Source organism: Astatotilapia calliptera, chromosome 23 (genome assembly GCF_964374335.1).
Source record: "Astatotilapia calliptera chromosome 23, fAstCal68.1, whole genome shotgun sequence".
Taxonomy (NCBI): domain Eukaryota; kingdom Metazoa; phylum Chordata; class Actinopteri; order Cichliformes; family Cichlidae; genus Astatotilapia; species Astatotilapia calliptera.
This window is the reverse complement of record NC_137443.1, coordinates 19,353,654-19,375,858: the sequence shown is the minus strand read 5'-3', so window position 1 is coordinate 19,375,858 and position 22,205 is coordinate 19,353,654. Positions and strand designations below refer to the sequence as shown.

The 22,205-nt window shown below is 45.4% G+C and overlaps 11 non-coding genes across 11 annotated transcripts; 7 read left to right on the top strand and 4 right to left on the bottom strand.

Annotated features, from left to right (window-relative positions):
• Window positions 1–288: 288 nt before the first annotated feature.
• Window positions 289–360, top strand: trnaw-cca (transfer RNA tryptophan (anticodon CCA)). The gene has a single exon. It is a non-coding gene; the product is annotated as a tRNA-Trp (tRNA).
• A 3,002-nt stretch (window positions 361–3,362) lies between these two features.
• Window positions 3,363–3,445, bottom strand: trnas-uga (transfer RNA serine (anticodon UGA)). The gene has a single exon. It is a non-coding gene; the product is annotated as a tRNA-Ser (tRNA).
• Window positions 3,446–4,204: 759 nt separating this feature from the next.
• trnaw-cca (transfer RNA tryptophan (anticodon CCA)) lies at window positions 4,205–4,276 on the top strand. The gene has a single exon. It is a non-coding gene; the product is annotated as a tRNA-Trp (tRNA).
• A 3,010-nt stretch (window positions 4,277–7,286) lies between these two features.
• On the bottom strand, window positions 7,287–7,369 carry trnas-uga (transfer RNA serine (anticodon UGA)). The gene has a single exon. It is a non-coding gene; the product is annotated as a tRNA-Ser (tRNA).
• A 759-nt stretch (window positions 7,370–8,128) lies between these two features.
• On the top strand, window positions 8,129–8,200 carry trnaw-cca (transfer RNA tryptophan (anticodon CCA)). The gene has a single exon. It is a non-coding gene; the product is annotated as a tRNA-Trp (tRNA).
• Window positions 8,201–10,495: 2,295 nt separating this feature from the next.
• trnas-uga (transfer RNA serine (anticodon UGA)) lies at window positions 10,496–10,578 on the bottom strand. The gene has a single exon. It is a non-coding gene; the product is annotated as a tRNA-Ser (tRNA).
• Window positions 10,579–11,337: 759 nt separating this feature from the next.
• On the top strand, window positions 11,338–11,409 carry trnaw-cca (transfer RNA tryptophan (anticodon CCA)). The gene has a single exon. It is a non-coding gene; the product is annotated as a tRNA-Trp (tRNA).
• A 2,293-nt stretch (window positions 11,410–13,702) lies between these two features.
• On the bottom strand, window positions 13,703–13,785 carry trnas-uga (transfer RNA serine (anticodon UGA)). The gene has a single exon. It is a non-coding gene; the product is annotated as a tRNA-Ser (tRNA).
• Window positions 13,786–14,544: 759 nt separating this feature from the next.
• On the top strand, window positions 14,545–14,616 carry trnaw-cca (transfer RNA tryptophan (anticodon CCA)). Its single transcript has one exon. It is a non-coding gene; the product is annotated as a tRNA-Trp (tRNA).
• A 3,121-nt stretch (window positions 14,617–17,737) lies between these two features.
• Window positions 17,738–17,809, top strand: trnaw-cca (transfer RNA tryptophan (anticodon CCA)). Its single transcript has one exon. It is a non-coding gene; the product is annotated as a tRNA-Trp (tRNA).
• A 3,121-nt stretch (window positions 17,810–20,930) lies between these two features.
• On the top strand, window positions 20,931–21,002 carry trnaw-cca (transfer RNA tryptophan (anticodon CCA)). The gene has a single exon. It is a non-coding gene; the product is annotated as a tRNA-Trp (tRNA).
• Window positions 21,003–22,205: the final 1,203 nt, after the last annotated feature.

The following is a 22,205-nucleotide window of genomic DNA, read 5'->3' as shown; positions in this document are numbered from 1 at the left end:
GCACTGAATGACAGACACTATATTAGGCCTTTGATTGACTACTGCAAGCGCACGTCAAACCTCGATTTGTATTCTTTTCTCAAAGAGGAGAACCTTTCAAGTATAAAGAGAGATTCTACGTGTGCATGTTGACATGCATGGTCTGAAATGACATGCGTCTTTGGCACAACCTCTTTGCATTCACAAGCTGAACAACCTCCAGTTGCAGAAAAATTGCTTGTGTGGAAAGAAGATGGACTGGCTTCTCAGAGATTTTCAGAAGTTTTGAGCAGAGGGGCAGGTTTGTGGGACCTTGTGGCGCAATGGTAGCGCATCTGACTCCAGATCAGAAGGTTGTGTGTTCAAATCACGTCAAGGTCAGCCGAGAGCGAGAGGACTGCAGCCTGTGATTCCCTTCCAATAGGAGGTTTTTAGTTGCTTGTGGCATACTCGTCCAGAAATTCAGGTCCATGACTCATGACGTATCTCCAGTGAGTTGTTGATGGTGTCAGTGAACACTGTAGACAACTGATCAGCACAGTGCTTCAGGGTGGATGGAGGCACCGAATTTGGCCCAGCTGCTTTGCGTGGGTCCTGTGTCTTAGAGAGTCTGTTTACATCCCTTTCAAGTATGGAAAGAGGTGTGAAGGCACATGGAGAAATTTGTGAGCTTTACTGAGTGGTAGAGGTGATGGGGGAGCCGCAAGTGTTGACCGTCTGGGGAGGGGGCCCGGGTAGCCGGACGTTCCATTGTTTTCTGAAAGCACCAGGTGTGAATACATTGGATAGGTGTGAATAGTAGCTGAATTAGAGGGCTTCTGTTACAAAAAAGGGACAGAGAATGTACTGGCAGATGCGCTGTCACGTGGTTTTCGGGACCCCTAAGCGCCAAACATCTTTAGGGGAGATGATTGGTCTTGGGAAGGGGGGTGTTATGGCCCTGTCCATAATCTGTTTTGGTGGCTGTTGTTGTCTGTGCCTTTAAGTCTTTGCAGGTCCCGGAGTGGATGAGCTGACGGCTGCTGATTGGTCCCCTGGCCATGTGATCTTCTTCAAATCCCTCACCAGCAGTTGTCCCGGGGGAGCCACTGACAGCAGCAGCAGACCTGACCCTGGCCTCCAAAACCTGAGACTTTTGTGCCTGTGATTTTTGCGGCCTTTCTGAGTTTTGTATATAGTGTGTATATTAGCTTTCATTGTAAATAGCACATTGTACATAGCACTGCAACAGAAGGGGTGAGCTGCCGTATTGTTTTTCCTTGCACTGTTTTCTCCTGTTTATTTCAGTTAGGGAGTTAGGTGTAGCGCTTGTCTTTTGTTTCATGTTTGATTTCACATAGGGTTTTAGATAGTACCTCCTCCTGACTTAGCTTGTTTTGTTTGTTATTTTGGCCTTTGTTCACGCTGGAGCTTCATTTTTGCAGTGTAGATAATAAAACACGATTCACTAAGGAATTGGTTTCACTCTGTGTATGGTTTTGGGGACCAGGGCGGGCAGTCTTTTCAAACTTATGTTCCTGTACCCCTAGACTGGGGCGTAACAGCTTCTGTAAATGGAACTGAATAAAAATGGCAAACAAAACACCCGAATGCTGCAGGTATACAGAGAGCAATGCCATGAGATACATGTAAACACATAGTTGAAAGAAGTAAAGACTGCACCAAAGAGAAACTCACAAAATGATTGTAAAGAAAAAAACATTCAAATATCAAGTATAAGTTTTTCATTCCGAGCAAACAAACAGTTTTGAATGATAATGAAATCTAAAAGCAGCTTCAGAGCTGGGCTTGGCATTCTGAAGCAAGCTCATCATATCCAGGATAGTTTTTCACTGTGGACAATGTCACTGTGTCCGCTGTGTTGGATACATTCAGATTTGATGTCTAATGTCGGTGCTTGTGATTACAGACGGTATTACATCTCTACCGATGAGAACTACCATTGACAATCAGCGGGAAGTATTAAGAGCATCGAAGTGCATCAGCAGAGTGTGTTCGTGTAACAGAACGTCGATTTTAGTTAACTAAAGGTAAAATAAGGTTCATTGAAGAGAGTTCATGGGTTTATTTAGGAAGTAAACATATGCAACACCAAGTGTCAGTGTTTTCACGTCTAAGCGTTTACGTGACTATGCGACTCAGTGGCTCACACAATAAGCTCAGTGATTCGAGTTAGCAGCTAACGAGGAAATGGTTGGCTGACCCTAGCTTAAAATCTGTTGGGCTGCACACGAGACCTGACAAGCAGTCCAAGAAGCTCTGAAGCATTGAACGCCGAGGTGACAAAGATTTATAAAAGTTAGTGTTCAAACGGGTACCGTCCACCTTCAGAATTCCCACAGTTTGTTCATGTAAGATGTTATTGAAGGCCCACTTTTAAGCAGCGCTAGTCTGGTGGCACGTGTGCAGCAGAGTGGCGCAGCAGAAGCGTGCTGGGCCCATAACCCAGAGGTCGATGGATCGAAACCATCCTCTGCTAGGCGCATCTGATTTCAGGACGTACTAAACAATTGTGCTAAGAAAGGCTTGCTTACAAGTCTGGGATAGGTTTCCAGGAAGAGGCCATTCACCTTCCAAAAATTGGACAAAACAGACTAAACCCAGAAGTTGCCTCACTAAGAAGCAAATCCAAGTTAATATAACCTGTTCCCCACATCTTCTTCAATGCCCATTCACTTTGTGACATCACCTGTTTGCAACACAAGAACAACAATGGAGGCAACGGTGTACCTGCTGCTAAAGTGACGGTAAACGGTTGGACCACTGTGTTGCTTTGGGTGTACCCAAATGGCTGGCTGTGTTTGCCCGGAGACCAGTGACCAGGTACTGCCGCCTAACTGAAAACCAAACGTAGCCAGAAAGGATTAAGATTTGTCATTCTAGCCTTTCTATAGCAGTGATAACAAGTAGCCCCCTGCAACAATTTTGATGTCTTGTGTGGAAAGAAGATGGATTGGCTTTGCAGAGATTTTCAGAAGTTTTGGGCAGAGGGGCAGGTTTGTGGGACCTTGTGGGGCAATGGTAGCGCATCTGACTCCAGATCAGAAGCTTGCGTGTTCAAATCACATCAAGGTCAACCAAGAGTGACAGGACTGCAGCCTGTTTGAATTAATATGTGACTCAAAGTCTGTGCACATGCCACTGATCGACATCTCCCACCGTTTTTGTTTATAAAGCCTGGAGAGAAGAAGAGGGACTCTCCTTGGAGACAAGCACATTTTGTACATGAATGATTAGTATGTAAGTACAGTGGTGTGAACCGGTGATTGGAGAACTGTCAATCACTCAATGCTCCTGGGCACCGTTGCAACTTTTGTATATGAGCCCCTCCGACTAATTGCAACCTTATCTTAGCAGAAAAAGAAGCACCCGTAACGCATTTTCGCTGTGAGCAGGGTTTGAACCTGCGCGGGGAACCCCCCATTGGATTTCAAATCCAACGCCTTAACCTCTCGGCCATCACAGCTCCTCCACTTCACCTGCACCTTTTGGCCTGTGGTGAGAGATGCCTGCTCCCTGCTCCAACAGCGCTGGTTCTTTTGGAGATCATCACATGCCAGAACACTCCCTAGTCAGAAGTCACTTCTCTGGTAAATACCATTAACAGTCGTTGAAGAGACCATTGTGTGTGAAGTGTAAGGTCGTTTAGTCAGGTAAGATTTCATTCAAGGCTGACAGCACTGGTCTCCTACCCCCATGAATAGCATTTTGGTGCAGACGGCACAAGGAGCCTCTCCAGAGCAGCTTGTGTTTGAGACAGGAGATCATCACGTACAAAAGCACTCCCTTCTGAGCAATCACTTTTTAGGTGTGTGTGAGAGGAAGGTCTTTTATTTTTAGACACTGTCCAAGGACTTTGTCTTTCTCTGACAAGCATCAGTAACAAATATGAATTGTTAAGAATTTGTCTAGCTGGCTTGCAAAGCTCATCAGAGCGTGAGCACTGAATGACAGACACTATATTAGGCCTTTGATTGACTACTGCAAGCGCACTTCAAACCTCGATTTGTATTCTTTTCTCAAAGAGGAGAACCTTTCAAGTATAAAGAGAGATTCTACGTGTGCATGTTGACATGCATGGTCTGAAATGACATGCGTCTTTGGCACAACCTCTTTGCATTCACAAGTTGAACAACCTCCAGTTGCAGAAAAATTGCTTGTGTGGAAAGATGGTCTGGCTTCTCAGAGATTTTCAGAAGTTTTGAGCAGAGGGGCAGGTTTGTGGGACCTTGTGGCGCAATGGTAGCGCATCTGACTCCAGATCAGAAGGTTGCGTGTTCAAATCACGTCAAGGTCAGCCGAGAGTGAGGGGACTGCAGCCTGTGATTCCCTTCCAATAGGAGGTTTTTAGTTGCTTGTGGCATACTCGTCCGTCTGTCCAGAAATTCAGGTCCATGACTCATGACGTGTCTCCAGTGAGTTGTTGATGGTGTCAGTGAACACTGTAGACAACTGATCAGCACAGTGCCTCAGGGTGGATGGAGGCACCGAATTTGGCCCAGCTGCTTTGCATGGGTCCTGTGTCTTAGAGAGTCTGTTTACATCCCTTTCAAGTATGGAAAGAGGTGTGAAGGCACATGGAGAAATTTGTGAGCTTTACTGAGTGGTAGAGGTGATGGGGGAGCCGCAAGTGTTGACCGTCTGGGGAGGGGGCCCGGGTAGCCGGACGTTCCATTGTTTTCTGAAAGCACCAGGTGTGAATACATTGGATAGGTGTGAATAGTAGCTGAATTAGAGGGCTTCTGTTACAAAAAAGGGACAGAGAATGTACTGGCAGATGCGCTGTCACGTGGTTTTCGGGACCCCTAAGCGCCAAACATCTTTAGGGGAGATGATTGGTCTTGGGAAGGGGGGTGTTATGGCCCTGTCCATAATCTGTTTTGGTGGCTGTTGTTGTCTGTGCCTTTAAGTCTTTGCAGGTCCCGGAGTGGATGAGCTGACGGCTGCTGATTGGTCCCCTGGCCATGTGATCTTCTTCAAATCCCTCACCAGCAGTTGTCCCGGGGGAGCCACTGACAGCAGCAGCAGACCTGACCCTGGCCTCCAAAACCTGAGACTTTTGTGCCTGTGATTTTTGCGGCCTTTCTGAGTTTTGTATATAGTGTGTATATTAGCTTTCATTGTAAATAGCACATTGTACATAGCACTGCAACAGAAGGGGTGAGCTGCCGTATTGTTTTTCCTTGCACTGTTTTCTCCTGTTTATTTCAGTTAGGGAGTTAGGTGTAGCGCTTGTCTTTTGTTTCATGTTTGATTTCACATAGGGTTTTAGATAGCACCTCCTCCTGACTTAGCTTGTTTTGTTTGTTATTTTGGCCTTTGTTCACGCTGGAGCTTCATTTTTGCAGTGTAGATAATAAAACACGATTCACTAAGGAATTGGTTTCACTCTGTGTATGGTTTTGGGGACCAGGGCGGGCAGTCTTTTCAAACTTATGTTCCTGTACCCCTAGACTGGGGCGTAACAGCTTCTGTAAATGGAACTGAATAAAAATGGCAAACAAAACACCCGAATGCTGCAGGTATACAGAGAGCAATGCCATGAGATACATGTAAACACATAGTTGAAAGAAGTAAAGACTGCACCAAAGAGAAACTCACAAAATGATTGTAAAGAAAAAAACATTCAAATATCAAGTATAAGTTTTTCATTCCGAGCAAACAAACAGTTTTGAATGATAATGAAATCTAAAAGCAGCTTCAGAGCTGGGCTTGGCATTCTGAAGCAAGCTCATCATATCCAGGATAGTTTTTCACTGTGGACAATGTCACTGTGTCCGCTGTGTTGGATACATTCAGATTTGATGTCTAATGTCGGTGCTTGTGATTACAGACGGTATTACATCTCTACCGATGAGAACTACCATTGACAATCAGCGGGAAGTATTAAGAGCATCGAAGTGCATCAGCAGAGTGTGTTCGTGTAACAGAACGTCGATTTTAGTTAACTAAAGGTAAAATAAGGTTCATTGAAGAGAGTTCATGGGTTTATTTAGGAAGTAAACATATGCAACACCAAGTGTCAGTGTTTTCACGTCTAAGCGTTTACGTGACTATGCGACTCAGTGGCTCACACAATAAGCTCAGTGATTCGAGTTAGCAGCTAACGAGGAAATGGTTGGCTGACCCTAGCTTAAAATCTGTTGGGCTGCACACGAGACCTGACAAGCAGTCCAAGAAGCTCTGAAGCATTGAACGCCGAGGTGACAAAGATTTATAAAAGTTAGTGTTCAAACGGGTACCGTCCACCTTCAGAATTCCCACAGTTTGTTCATGTAAGATGTTATTGAAGGCCCACTTTTAAGCAGCGCTAGTCTGGTGGCACGTGTGCAGCAGAGTGGCGCAGCAGAAGCGTGCTGGGCCCATAACCCAGAGGTCGATGGATCGAAACCATCCTCTGCTAGGCGCATCTGATTTCAGGACGTACTAAACAATTGTGCTAAGAAAGGCTTGCTTACAAGTCTGGGATAGGTTTCCAGGAAGAGGCCATTCACCTTCCAAAAATTGGACAAAACAGACTAAACCCAGAAGTTGCCTCACTAAGAAGCAAATCCAAGTTAATATAACCTGTTCCCCACATCTTCTTCAATGCCCATTCACTTTGTGACATCACCTGTTTGCAACACAAGAACAACAATGGAGGCAACGGTGTACCTGCTGCTAAAGTGACGGTAAACGGTTGGACCACTGTGTTGCTTTGGGTGTACCCAAATGGCTGGCTGTGTTTGCCCGGAGACCAGTGACCAGGTACTGCCGCCTAACTGAAAACCAAACGTAGCCAGAAAGGATTAAGATTTGTCATTCTAGCCTTTCTATAGCAGTGATAACAAGTAGCCCCCTGCAACAATTTTGATGTCTTGTGTGGAAAGAAGATGGATTGGCTTTGCAGAGATTTTCAGAAGTTTTGGGCAGAGGGGCAGGTTTGTGGGACCTTGTGGGGCAATGGTAGCGCATCTGACTCCAGATCAGAAGCTTGCGTGTTCAAATCACATCAAGGTCAACCAAGAGTGACAGGACTGCAGCCTGTTTGAATTAATATGTGACTCAAAGTCTGTGCACATGCCACTGATCGACATCTCCCACCGTTTTTGTTTATAAAGCCTGGAGAGAAGAAGAGGGACTCTCCTTGGAGACAAGCACATTTTGTACATGAATGATTAGTATGTAAGTACAGTGGTGTGAACCGGTGATTGGAGAACTGTCAATCACTCAATGCTCCTGGGCACCGTTGCAACTTTTGTATATGAGCCCCTCCGACTAATTGCAACCTTATCTTAGCAGAAAAAGAAGCACCCGTAACGCATTTTCGCTGTGAGCAGGGTTTGAACCTGCGCGGGGAACCCCCCATTGGATTTCAAATCCAACGCCTTAACCTCTCGGCCATCACAGCTCCTCCACTTCACCTGCACCTTTTGGCCTGTGGTGAGAGATGCCTGCTCCCTGCTCCAACAGCGCTGGTTCTTTTGGAGATCATCACATGCCAGAACACTCCCTAGTCAGAAGTCACTTCTCTGGTAAATACCATTAACAGTCGTTGAAGAGACCATTGTGTGTGAAGTGTAAGGTCGTTTAGTCAGGTAAGATTTCATTCAAGGCTGACAGCACTGGTCTCCTACCCCCATGAATAGCATTTTGGTGCAGACGGCACAAGGAGCCTCTCCAGAGCAGCTTGTGTTTGAGACAGGAGATCATCACGTACAAAAGCACTCCCTTCTGAGCAATCACTTTTTAGGTGTGTGTGAGAGGAAGGTCTTTTATTTTTAGACACTGTCCAAGGACTTTGTCTTTCTCTGACAAGCATCAGTAACAAATATGAATTGTTAAGAATTTGTCTAGCTGGCTTGCAAAGCTCATCAGAGCGTGAGCACTGAATGACAGACACTATATTAGGCCTTTGATTGACTACTGCAAGCGCACTTCAAACCTCGATTTGTATTCTTTTCTCAAAGAGGAGAACCTTTCAAGTATAAAGAGAGATTCTACGTGTGCATGTTGACATGCATGGTCTGAAATGACATGCGTCTTTGGCACAACCTCTTTGCATTCACAAGTTGAACAACCTCCAGTTGCAGAAAAATTGCTTGTGTGGAAAGATGGTCTGGCTTCTCAGAGATTTTCAGAAGTTTTGAGCAGAGGGGCAGGTTTGTGGGACCTTGTGGCGCAATGGTAGCGCATCTGACTCCAGATCAGAAGGTTGCGTGTTCAAATCACGTCAAGGTCAGCCGAGAGTGAGGGGACTGCAGCCTGTGATTCCCTTCCAATAGGAGGTTTTTAGTTGCTTGTGGCATACTCGTCCGTCTGTCCAGAAATTCAGGTCCATGACTCATGACGTGTCTCCAGTGAGTTGTTGATGGTGTCAGTGAACACTGTAGACAACTGATCAGCACAGTGCCTCAGGGTGGATGGAGGCACCGAATTTGGCCCAGCTGCTTTGCATGGGTCCTGTGTCTTAGAGAGTCTGTTTACATCCCTTTCAAGTATGGAAAGAGGTGTGAAGGCACATGGAGAAATTTGTGAGCTTTACTGAGTGGTAGAGGTGATGGGGGAGCCGCAAGTGTTGACCGTCTGGGGAGGGGGCCCGGGTAGCTGGACGTTCCATTGTTTTCTGAAAGCACCAGGTGTGAATACATTGGATAGGTGTGAATAGTAGCTGAATTAGAGGGCTTCTGTAAATGGAACTGAATAAAAATGGCAAACAAAACACCCACATGCTGCAGGTATACAGAGAGCAATGCCATGTGATACATGTAAACACATAGTTGAAAGAAGTAAAGACTGCACCAAAGAGAAACTCACAAAATGATTGTAAAGAAAAAAACATTCAAATATCAAGTATAAGTTTTTCATTCCGAGCAAACAAACAGTTTTGAATGATAATGAAATCTAAAAGCAGCTTCAGAGCTGGGCTTGGCATTCTGAAGCAAGCTCATCATATCCAGGATAGTTTTTCACTGTGGACAATGTCACTGTGTCCGCTGTGTTGGATACATTCAGATTTCGTGTCTAATGTCGGTGCTTGTGATTACAGACGGTATTACATCTCTACCGATAAGAACTACCATTGACAATCAGCGGAAAGTATTAAGAGCATCGAAGTGCATCAGCAGAGTGTGTTCGTGTAACAGAACGTCGATTTTAGTTAACTAAAGGTAAAATAAGGTTCATTGAAGAGAGTTCATGGGTTTATTTAGGAAGTAAACATACGCAACACCAAGTGTCAGTGTTTTCACGTCTAAGCGTTTACGTGACTATGCGACTCAGTGGCTCACACAATACGCTCAGTGATTCGAGTTAGCAGCTAACGAGGAAATGGTTGGCTGACCCTAGCTTAAAATCTGTTGGGCCGCACACGAGACCTGACAAGCAGTCCAAGAAGCTCTGAAGCATTGAACGCCGAGGTGACAAAGATTTATAAAAGTCAGTGTTCAAACGGGTACCGTCCACCTTCAGAATTCCCACAGTTTGTTCATGCAAGATGTTATTGAAGGCCCACTTTTAAGCAGCGCTAGTCTTGTGGTACGTGTGGAGCAGAGTGGCGCAGCGGAAGCGTGCTGGGCCCATAACCCAGAGGTCGATGGATCGAAACCATCCTCTGCTAGGCTCGTCTGTTTTCAGGACGTACTAAACAACTGTGCTCCGAAAGGCTTGCTTACAAGTCTGGGATAGGTTTCCAGGAAGAAGCCATTCACCTTCCAAAAATTGGACAAAACAGACTAAACCCAGAAGTTGCCTAACTAAGAAGCAAATCCTAGTGAATATAACCTGTTCGCCACATCTTCTTCAAAGCCCATTCACTTTGTTACCTCAACAGCGTGACATCACCTGTTTGCAACACAAGAACAACAATGGAGGCAACGGTGTACCTGCTGCTAAAGTGACGGTAAACGGTTGGACCACTGTGTTGCTTTGGGTGTACCCAAATGGCTGGCTGTGTTTGCCGGGAGACCAGTGACCAGGTACTGCCGCCTAACTGAAAACCAAACGTAGCCAGAAAGGATTAAGATTTGTCATTCTAGCCTTTCTATAGCAGTGATAACAAGTAGCCCCCTGCAACAATTTTGATGTCTTGTGTGGAAAGAAGATGGATTGGCTTTGCAGAGATTTTCAGAAGTTTTGGGCAGAGGGGCAGGTTTGTGGGACCTTGTGGGGCAATGGTAGCGCATCTGACTCCAGATCAGAAGCTTGCGTGTTCAAATCACATCAAGGTCAACCAAGAGTGACAGGACTGCAGCCTGTTTGAATTAATATGTGACTCAAAGTCTGTGCACATGCCACTGATCGACATCTCCCACCGTTTTTGTTTATAAAGCCTGGAGAGAAGAAGAGGGACTCTCCTTGGAGACAAGCACATTTTGTACATGAATGATTAGTATGTAAGTACAGTGGTGTGAACCGGTGATTGGAGAACTGTCAATCACTCAATGCTCCTGGGCACCGTTGCAACTTTTGTATATGAGCCCCTCCGACTAATTGCAACCTTATCTTAGCAGAAAAAGAAGCACCCGTAACCCATTTTCGCTGTGAGCAGGGTTTGAACCTGCGCGGGGAACCCCCCATTGGAATTCAAATCTAACGCCTTAACCTCTCGGCCATCACAGCTCCTCCACTTCACCTGCACCTTTTGGCCTGTGGTGAGAGATGCCTGCTCCCTGCTCCAACAGCGCTGGTTCTTTTGGAGATCATCACATGCCAGAACACTCCCTAGTCAGAAGTCACTTCTCTGGTAAATACCATTAACAGTCGTTGAAGAGACCATTGTGTGTGAAGTGTAAGGTCGTTTAGTCAGGTAAGATTTCATTCAAGGCTGACAGCACTGGTCTCCTACCCCCATGAATAGCATTTTGGTGCAGACGGCACAAGGAGCCTCTCCTGAGCAGCTTGTGTTTGAGACAGGAGATCATCACGTACAAAAGCACTCCCTTCTGAGCAATCACTTTTTAGGTGTGTGTGAGAGGAAGGTCTTTTATTTTTAGACACTGTCCAAGGACTTTGTCTTTCTCTGACAAGCATCAGTAACAAATATGCATTGTTAAGAATTTGTCTAGCTGGCTTGCAAAGCTCATCAGAGCGTGAGCACTGAATGACAGACACTATATTAGGCCTTTGATTGACTACTGCAAGCGCACTTCAAACCTCGATTTGTATTCTTTTCTCAAAGAGGAGAACCTTTCAAGTATAAAGAGAGATTCTACGTGTGCATGTTGACATGCATGGTCTGAAATGACATGCGTCTTTGGCACAACCTCTTTGCATTCACAAGTTGAACAACCTCCAGTTGCAGAAAAATTGCTTGTGTGGAAAGATGGTCTGGCTTCTCAGAGATTTTCAGAAGTTTTGAGCAGAGGGGCAGGTTTGTGGGACCTTGTGGCGCAATGGTAGCGCATCTGACTCCAGATCAGAAGGTTGCGTGTTCAAATCACGTCAAGGTCAGCCGAGAGTGAGGGGACTGCAGCCTGTGATTCCCTTCCAATAGGAGGTTTTTAGTTGCTTGTGGCATACTCGTCCGTCTGTCCAGAAATTCAGGTCCATGACTCATGACGTGTCTCCAGTGAGTTGTTGATGGTGTCAGTGAACACTGTAGACAACTGATCAGCACAGTGCCTCAGGGTGGATGGAGGCACCGAATTTGGCCCAGCTGCTTTGCATGGGTCCTGTCTTAGAGAGTCTGTTTACATCCCTTTCAAGTATGGAAAGAGGTGTGAAGGCACATGGAGAAATTTGTGAGCTTTACTGAGTGGTAGAGGTGATGGGGGAGCCGCAAGTGTTGACCGTCTGGGGAGGGGGCCCGGGTAGCTGGACGTTCCATTGTTTTCTGAAAGCACCAGGTGTGAATACATTGGATAGGTGTGAATAGTAGCTGAATTAGAGGGCTTCTGTAAATGGAACTGAATAAAAATGGCAAACAAAACACTCGCATGCTGCAGGTATACAGAGAGCAATGCCATGTGATACATGTAAACACATAGTTGAAAGAAGTAAAGACTGCACCAAAGAGAAACTCACAAAATTATTGTAAAGAAAAAAACATTCAAATATCAAGTATAAGTTTTTCATTCCGAGCAAACAAACAGTTTTGAATGATAATGAAATCTAAAAGCAGCTTCAGAGCTGGGCTTGGCATTCTGAAGCAAGCTCATCATATCCAGGATAGTTTTTCACTGTGGACAATGTCACTGTGTCCGCTGTGTTGGATACATTCAGATTTCGTGTCTAATGTCGGTGCTTGTGATTACAGACGGTATTACATCTCTACCGATAAGAACTACCATTGACAATCAGCGGAAAGTATTAAGAGCATCGAAGTGCATCAGCAGAGTGTGTTCGTGTAACAGAACGTCGATTTTAGTTAACTAAAGGTAAAATAAGGTTCATTGAAGAGAGTTCATGGGTTTATTTAGGAAGTAAACATACGCAACACCAAGTGTCAGTGTTTTCACGTCTAAGCGTTTACGTGACTATGCGACTCAGTGGCTCATACAATAAGCTCAGTGATTCGAGTTAGCAGCTAACGAGGAAATGGTTGGCTGACCCTAGCTTAAAATCTGTTGGGCCGCACACGAGACCTGACAAGCAGTCCAAGAAGCTCTGAAGCATTGAACGCCGAGGTGACAAAGATTTATAAAAGTCAGTGTTCAAACGGGTACCGTCCACCTTCAGAATTCCCACAGTTTGTTCATGCAAGATGTTATTGAAGGCCCACTTTTAAGCAGCGCTAGTCTTGTGGTACATGTGGAGCAGAGTGGCGCAGCGGAAGCGTGCTGGGCCCATAACCCAGAGGTCGATGGATCGAAACCATCCTCTGCTAGGCTCGTCTGTTTTCAGGACGTACTAAACAACTGTGCTCCGAAAGGCTTGCTTACAAGTCTGGGATAGGTTTCCAGGAAGAAGCCATTCACCTTCCAAAAATTGGACAAAACAGACTAAACCCAGAAGTTGCCTAACTAAGAAGCAAATCCTAGTGAATATAACCTGTTCGCCACATCTTCTTCAAAGCCCATTCACTTTGTTACCTCAACAGCGTGACATCACCTGTTTGCAACACAAGAACAACAATGGAGGCAACGGTGTACCTGCTGCTAAAGTGACGGTAAACGGTTGGACCACTGTGTTGCTTTGGGTGTACCCAAATGGCTGGCTGTGTTTGCCGGGAGACCAGTGACCAGGTACTGCCGCCTAACTGAAAACCAAACGTAGCCAGAAAGGATTAAGATTTGTCATTCTAGCCTTTCTATAGCAGTGATAACAAGTAGCCCCCTGCAACAATTTTGATGTCTTGTGTGGAAAGAAGATGGATTGGCTTTGCAGAGATTTTCAGAAGTTTTGGGCAGAGGGGCAGGTTTGTGGGACCTTGTGGGGCAATGGTAGCGCATCTGACTCCAGATCAGAAGCTTGCGTGTTCAAATCACATCAAGGTCAACCAAGAGTGACAGGACTGCAGCCTGTTTGAATTAATATGTGACTCAAAGTCTGTGCACATGCCACTGATCGACATCTCCCACCGTTTTTGTTTATAAAGCCTGGAGAGAAGAAGAGGGACTCTCCTTGGAGACAAGCACATTTTGTACATGAATGATTAGTATGTAAGTACAGTGGTGTGAACCGGTGATTGGAGAACTGTCAATCACTCAATGCTCCTGGGCACCGTTGCAACTTTTGTATATGAGCCCCTCCGACTAATTGCAACCTTATCTTAGCAGAAAAAGAAGCACCCGTAACGCATTTTCGCTGTGAGCAGGGTTTGAACCTGCGCGGGGAACCCCCCATTGGATTTCAAATCCAACGCCTTAACCTCTCGGCCATCACAGCTCCTCCACTTCACCTGCACCTTTTGGCCTGTGGTGAGAGATGCCTGCTCCCTGCTCCAACAGCGCTGGTTCTTTTGGAGATCATCACATGCCAGAACACTCCCTAGTCAGAAGTCACTTCTCTAGTAAATACCATTAACAGTCGTTGAAGAGACCATTGTGTGTGAAGTGTAAGGTCGTTTAGTCAGGTAAGATTTCATTCAAGGCTGACAGCACTGGTCTCCTACCCCCATGAATAGCATTTTGGTGCAGACGGCACAAGGAGCCTCTCCAGAGCAGCTTGTGTTTGAGACAGGAGATCATCACGTACAAAAGCACTCCCTTCTGAGCAATCACTTTTTAGGTGTGTGTGAGAGGAAGGTCTTTTATTTTTAGACACTGTCCAAGGACTTTGTCTTTCTCTGACAAGCATCAGTAACAAATATGCATTGTTAAGAATTTGTCTAGCTGGCTTGCAAAGCTCATCAGAGCGTGAGCACTGAATGACAGACACTATATTAGGCCTTTGATTGACTACTGCAAGCGCACTTCAAACCTCGATTTGTATTCTTTTCTCAAAGAGGAGAACCTTTCAAGTATAAAGAGAGATTCTACGTGTGCATGTTGACATGCATGGTCTGAAATGACATGTGTCTTTGGCACAACCTCTTTGCATTCACAAGTTGAACAACCTCCAGTTGCAGAAAAATTGCTTGTGTGGAAAGATGGTCTGGCTTCTCAGAGATTTTCAGAAGTTTTGAGCAGAGGGCCAGGTTTGTGGGACCTTGTGGCGCAATGGTAGCGCATCTGACTCCAGATCAGAAGGTTGCGTGTTCAAATCACGTCAAGGTCAGCCGAGAGTGAGTGGACTGCAGCCTGTGATTCCCTTCCAATAGGAGGTTTTTAGTTGCTTGTGGCATACTCGTCCGTCTGTCCAGAAATTCAGGTCCATGACTCATGACGTGTCTCCAGTGAGTTGTTGATGGTGTCAGTGAACACTGTAGACAACTGATCAGCACAGTGCCTCAGGGTGGATGGAGGCACCGAATTTGGCCCAGCTGCTTTGCATGGGTCCTGTGTCTTAGAGAGTCTGTTTACATCCCTTTCAAGTATGGAAAGAGGTGTGAAGGCACATGGAGAAATTTGTGAGCTTTACTGAGTGGTAGAGGTGATGGGGGAGCCGCAAGTGTTGACCGTCTGGGGAGGGGGCCCGGGTAGCTGGACGTTCCATTGTTTTCTGAAAGCACCAGGTGTGAATACATTGGATAGGTGTGAATAGTAGCTGAATTAGAGGGCTTCTGTAAATGGAACTGAATAAAAATGGCAAACAAAACACCCGCATGCTGCAGGTATACAGAGAGCAATGCCATGTGATACATGTAAACACATAGTTGAAAGAAGTAAAGACTGCACCAAAGAGAAACTCACAAAATTATTGTAAAGAAAAAAACATTCAAATATCAAGTATAAGTTTTTCATTCCGAGCAAACAAACAGTTTTGAATGATAATGAAATCTAAAAGCAGCTTCAGAGCTGGGCTTGGCATTCTGAAGCAAGCTCATCATATCCAGGATAGTTTTTCACTGTGGACAATGTCACTGTGTCCGCTGTGTTGGATACATTCAGATTTCGTGTCTAATGTCGGTGCTTGTGATTACAGACGGTATTACATCTCTACCGATAAGAACTACCATTGACAATCAGCGGAAAGTATTAAGAGCATCGAAGTGCATCAGCAGAGTGTGTTCGTGTAACAGAACGTCGATTTTAGTTAACTAAAGGTAAAATAAGGTTCATTGAAGAGAGTTCATGGGTTTATTTAGGAAGTAAACATACGCAACACCAAGTGTCAGTGTTTTCACGTCTAAGCGTTTACGTGACTATGCGACTCAGTGGCTCATACAATAAGCTCAGTGATTCGAGTTAGCAGCTAACGAGGAAATGGTTGGCTGACCCTAGCTTAAAATCTGTTGGGCCGCACACGAGACCTGACAAGCAGTCCAAGAAGCTCTGAAGCATTGAACGCCGAGGTGACAAAGATTTATAAAAGTCAGTGTTCAAACGGGTACCGTCCACCTTCAGAATTCCCACAGTTTGTTCATGCAAGATGTTATTGAAGGCCCACTTTTAAGCAGCGCTAGTCTTGTGGTACATGTGGAGCAGAGTGGCGCAGCGGAAGCGTGCTGGGCCCATAACCCAGAGGTCGATGGATCGAAACCATCCTCTGCTAGGCTCGTCTGTTTTCAGGACGTACTAAACAACTGTGCTCCGAAAGGCTTGCTTACAAGTCTGGGATAGGTTTCCAGGAAGAAGCCATTCACCTTCCAAAAATTGGACAAAACAGACTAAACCCAGAAGTTGCCTAACTAAGAAGCAAATCCTAGTGAATATAACCTGTTCGCCACATCTTCTTCAAAGCCCATTCACTTTGTTACCTCAACAGCGTGACATCACCTGTTTGCAACACAAGAACAACAATGGAGGCAACGGTGTACCTGCTGCTAAAGTGACGGTAAACGGTTGGACCACTGTGTTGCTTTGGGTGTACCCAAATGGCTGGCTGTGTTTGCCAGGAGACCAGTGACCAGGTACTGCCGCCTAACTGAAAACCAAACGTAGCCAGAAAGGATTAAGATTTGTCATTCTAGCCTTTCTATAGCAGTGATAACAAGTAGCCCCCTGCAACAATTTTGATGTCTTGTGTGGAAAGAAGATGGATTGGCTTTGCAGAGATTTTCAGAAGTTTTGGGCAGAGGGGCAGGTTTGTGGGACCTTGTGGGGCAATGGTAGCGCATCTGACTCCAGATCAGAAGCTTGCGTGTTCAAATCACATCAAGGTCAACCAAGAGTGACAGGACTGCAGCCTGTTTGAATTAATATGTGACTCAAAGTCTGTGCACATGCCACTGATCGACATCTCCCACCGTTTTTGTTTATAAAGCCTGGAGAGAAGAAGAGGGACTCTCCTTGGAGACAAGCACATTTTGTACATGAATGATTAGTATGTAAGTACAGTGGTGTGAACCGGTGATTGGAGAACTGTCAATCACTCAATGCTCCTGGGCACCGTTGCAACTTTTGTATATGAGCCCCTCCGACTAATTGCAACCTTATCTTAGCAGAAAAAGAAGCACCCGTAACGCATTTTCGCTGTGAGCAGGGGAACACCCCATTGGATTTCAAATCCAACGCCTTAACCTCTCGGCCATCACAGCTCCTCCACTTCACCTGCACCTTTTGGCCTGTGGTGAGAGATGCCTGCTCCCTGCTCCAACAGCGCTGGTTCTTTTGGAGATCATCACATGCCAGAACACTCCCTAGTCAGAAGTCACTTCTCTGGTAAATACCATTAACAGTCGTTGAAGAGACCATTGTGTGTGAAGTGTAAGGTCGTTTAGTCAGGTAAGATTTCATTCAAGGCTGACAGCACTGGTCTCCTACCCCCATGAATAGCATTTTGGTGCAGACGGCACAAGGAGCCTCTCCAGAGCAGCTTGTGTTTGAGACAGGAGATCATCACGTACAAAAGCACTCCCTTCTGAGCAATCACTTTTTAGGTGTGTGTGAGAGGAAGGTCTTTTATTTTTAGACACTGTCCAAGGACTTTGTCTTTCTCTGACAAACATCAGTAACAAATATGCATTGTTAAGAATTTGTCTAGCTGGCTTGCAAAGCTCATCAGAGCGTGAGCACTGAATGACAGACACTATATTAGGCCTTTGATTGACTACTGCAAGCGCACTTCAAACCTCGATTTGTATTCTTTTCTCAAAGAGGAGAACCTTTCAAGTATAAAGAGAGATTCTACGTGTGCATGTTGACATGCATGGTCTGAAATGACATGTGTCTTTGGCACAACCTCTTTGCATTCACAAGTTGAACAACCTCCAGTTGCAGAAAAATTGCTTGTGTGGAAAGATGGTCTGGCTTCTCAGAGATTTTCAGAAGTTTTGAGCACAGGGGCAGGTTTGTGGGACCTTGTGGCGCAATGGTAGCGCATCTGACTCCAGATCAGAAGGTTGCGTGTTCAAATCACGTCAAGGTCAGCCGAGAGTGAGGGGACTGCAGCCTGTGATTCCCTTCCAATAGGAGGTTTATAGTTGCTTGTGGCATACTCGTCCGTCTGTCCAGAAATTCAGGTCCATGACTCATGACGTGTCTCCAGTGAGTTGTTGATGGTGTCAGTGAACACTGTAGACAACTGATCAGCACAGTGCCTCAGGGTGGATGGAGGCACCGAATTTGGCCCAGCTGCTTTGCATGGGTCCTGTGTCTTAGAGAGTCTGTTTACATCCCTTTCAAGTATGGAAAGAGGTGTGAAGGCACATGGAGAAATTTGTGAGCTTTACTGAGTGGTAGAGGTGATGGGGGAGCCGCAAGTGTTGACCGTCTGGGGAGGGGGCCCGGGTAGCTGGACGTTCCATTGTTTTCTGAAAGCACCAGGTGTGAATACATTGGATAGGTGTGAATAGTAGCTGAATTAGAGGGCTTCTGTAAATGGAACTGAATAAAAATGGCAAACAAAACACCCGCATGCTGCAGGTATACAGAGAGCAATGCCATGTGATACATGTAAACACATAGTTGAAAGAAGTAAAGACTGCACCAAAGAGAAACTCACAAAATGATTGTAAAGAAAAAAACATTCAAATATCAAGTATAAGTTTTTCATTCCGAGCAAACAAACAGTTTTGAATGATAATGAAATCTAAAAGCAGCTTCAGAGCTGGGCTTGGCATTCTGAAGCAAGCTCATCATATCCAGGATAGTTTTTCACTGTGGACAATGTCACTGTGTCCGCTGTGTTGGATACATTCAGATTTCGTGTCTAATGTCGGTGCTTGTGATTACAGACGGTATTACATCTCTACCGATAAGAACTACCATTGACAATCAGCGGAAAGTATTAAGAGCATCGAAGTGCATCAGCATAGTGTGTTCGTGTAACAGAACGTAGATTTTAGTTAACTAAAGGTAAAATAAGGTTCATTGAAGAGAGTTCATGGGTTTATTTAGGAAGTAAACATACGCAACACCAAGTGTCAGTGTTTTCACGTCTAAGCGTTTACGTGACTATGCGACTCAGTGGCTCACACAATAAGCTCAGTGATTCGAGTTAGCAGCTAACGAGGAAATGGTTGGCTGACCCTAGCTTAAAATCTGTTGGGCCGCACACGAGACCTGACAAGCAGTCCAAGAAGCTCTGAAGCATTGAACGCCGAGGTGACAAAGATTTATAAAAGTCAGTGTTCAAACGGGTACCGTCCACCTTCAGAATTCCCACAGTTTGTTCATGCAAGATGTTATTGAAGGCCCACTTTTAAGCAGCGCTAGTCTTGTGGTACGTGTGGAGCAGAGTGGCGCAGCGGAAGCGTGCTGGGCCCATAACCCAGAGGTCGATGGATCGAAACCATCCTCTGCTAGGCTCGTCTGTTTTCAGGACGTACTAAACAACTGTGCTCCGAAAGGCTTGCTTACAAGTCTGGGATAGGTTTCCAGGAAGAAGCCATTCACCTTCCAAAAATTGGACAAAACAGACTAAACCCAGAAGTTGCCTAACTAAGAAGCAAATCCTAGTGAATATAACCTGTTCGCCACATCTTCTTCAAAGCCCATTCACTTTGTTACCTCAACAGCGTGACATCACCTGTTTGCAACACAAGAACAACAATGGAGGCAACGGTGTACCTGCTGCTAAAGTGACGGTAAACGGTTGGACCACTGTGTTGCTTTGGGTGTACCCAAATGGCTGGCTGTGTTTGCCGGGAGACCAGTGACCAGGTACTGCCGCCTAACTGAAAACCAAACGTAGCCAGAAAGGATTAAGATTTGTCATTCTAGCCTTTCTATAGCAGTGATAACAAGTAGCCCCCTGCAACAATTTTGATGTCTTGTGTGGAAAGAAGATGGATTGGCTTTGCAGAGATTTTCAGAAGTTTTGGGCAGAGGGGCAGGTTTGTGGGACCTTGTGGGGCAATGGTAGCGCATCTGACTCCAGATCAGAAGCTTGCGTGTTCAAATCACATCAAGGTCAACCAAGAGTGACAGGACTGCAGCCTGTTTGAATTAATATGTGACTCAAAGTCTGTGCACATGCCACTGATCGACATCTCCCACCGTTTTTGTTTATAAAGCCTGGAGAGAAGAAGAGGGACTCTCCTTGGAGACAAGCACATTTTGTACATGAATGATTAGTATGTAAGTACAGTGGTGTGAACCGGTGATTGGAGAACTGTCAATCACTCAATGCTCCTGGGCACCGTTGCAACTTTTGTATATGAGCCCCTCCGACTAATTGCAACCTTATCTTAGCAGAAAAAGAAGCACCCGTAACGCATTTTCGCTGTGAGCAGGGGAACACCCCATTGGATTTCAAATCCAACGCCTTAACCTCTCGGCCATCACAGCTCCTCCACTTCACCTGCACCTTTTGGCCTGTGGTGAGAGATGCCTGCTCCCTGCTCCAACAGCGCTGGTTCTTTTGGAGATCATCACATGCCAGAACACTCCCTAGTCAGAAGTCACTTCTCTGGTAAATACCATTAACAGTCGTTGAAGAGACCATTGTGTGTGAAGTGTAAGGTCGTTTAGTCAGGTAAGATTTCATTCAAGGCTGACAGCACTGGTCTCCTACCCCCATGAATAGCATTTTGGTGCAGACGGCACAAGGAGCCTCTCCAGAGCAGCTTGTGTTTGAGACAGGAGATCATCACGTACAAAAGCACTCCCTTCTGAGCAATCACTTTTTAGGTGTGTGTGAGAGGAAGGTCTTTTATTTTTAGACACTGTCCAAGGACTTTGTCTTTCTCTGACAAGCATCAGTAACAAATATGCATTGTTAAGAATTTGTCTAGCTGGCTTGCAAAGCTCATCAGAGCGTGAGCACTGAATGACAGACACTATATTAGGCCTTTGATTGACTACTGCAAGCGCACTTCAAACCTCGATTTGTATTCTTTTCTCAAAGAGGAGAACCTTTCAAGTATAAAGAGAGATTCTACGTGTGCATGTTGACATGCATGGTCTGAAATGACATGCGTCTTTGGCACAACCTCTTTGCATTCACAAGTTGAACAACCTCCAGTTGCAGAAAAATTGCTTGTGTGGAAAGATGGTCTGGCTTCTCAGAGATTTTCAGAAGTTTTGAGCAGAGGGCCAGGTTTGTGGGACCTTGTGGCGCAATGGTAGCGCATCTGACTCCAGATCAGAAGGTTGCGTGTTCAAATCACGTCAAGGTCAGCCGAGAGTGAGGGGACTGCAGCCTGTGATTCCCTTCCAATAGGAGGTTTTTAGTTGCTTGTGGCATACTCGTCCGTCTGTCCAGAAATTCAGGTCCATGACTCATGACGTGTCTCCAGTGAGTTGTTGATGGTGTCAGTGAACACTGTAGACAACTGATCAGCACAGTGCCTCAGGGTGGATGGAGGCACCGAATTTGGCCCAGCTGCTTTGCATGGGTCCTGTGTCTTAGAGAGTCTGTTTACATCCCTTTCAAGTATGGAAAGAGGTGTGAAGGCACATGGAGAAATTTGTGAGCTTTACTGAGTGGTAGAGGTGATGGGGGAGCCGCAAGTGTTGACCGTCTGGGGAGGGGGCCCGGGTAGCTGGACGTTCCATTGTTTTCTGAAAGCACCAGGTGTGAATACATTGGATAGGTGTGAATAGTAGCTGAATTAGAGGGCTTCTGTAAATGGAACTGAATAAAAATGGCAAACAAAACACTCGCATGCTGCAGGTATACAGAGAGCAATGCCATGTGATACATGTAAACACATAGTTGAAAGAAGTAAAGACTGCACCAAAGAGAAACTCACAAAATTATTGTAAAGAAAAAAACATTCAAATATCAAGTATAAGTTTTTCATTCCGAGCAAACAAACAGTTTTGAATGATAATGAAATCTAAAAGCAGCTTCAGAGCTGGGCTTGGCATTCTGAAGCAAGCTCATCATATCCAGGATAGTTTTTCACTGTGGACAATGTCACTGTGTCCGCTGTGTTGGATACATTCAGATTTCGTGTCTAATGTCGGTGCTTGTGATTACAGACGGTATTACATCTCTACCGATAAGAACTACCATTGACAATCAGCGGAAAGTATTAAGAGCATCGAAGTGCATCAGCAGAGTGTGTTCGTGTAACAGAACGTAGATTTTAGTTAACTAAAGGTAAAATAAGGTTCATTGAAGAGAGTTCATGGGTTTATTTAGGAAGTAAACATACGCAACACCAAGTGTCAGTGTTTTCACGTCTAAGCGTTTACGTGACTATGCGACTCAGTGGCTCACACAATAAGCTCAGTGATTCGAGTTAGCAGCTAACGAGGAAATGGTTGGCTGACCCTAGCTTAAAATCTGTTGGGCCGCACACGAGACCTGACAAGCAGTCCAAGAAGCTCTGAAGCATTGAACGCCGAGGTGACAAAGATTTATAAAAGTCAGTG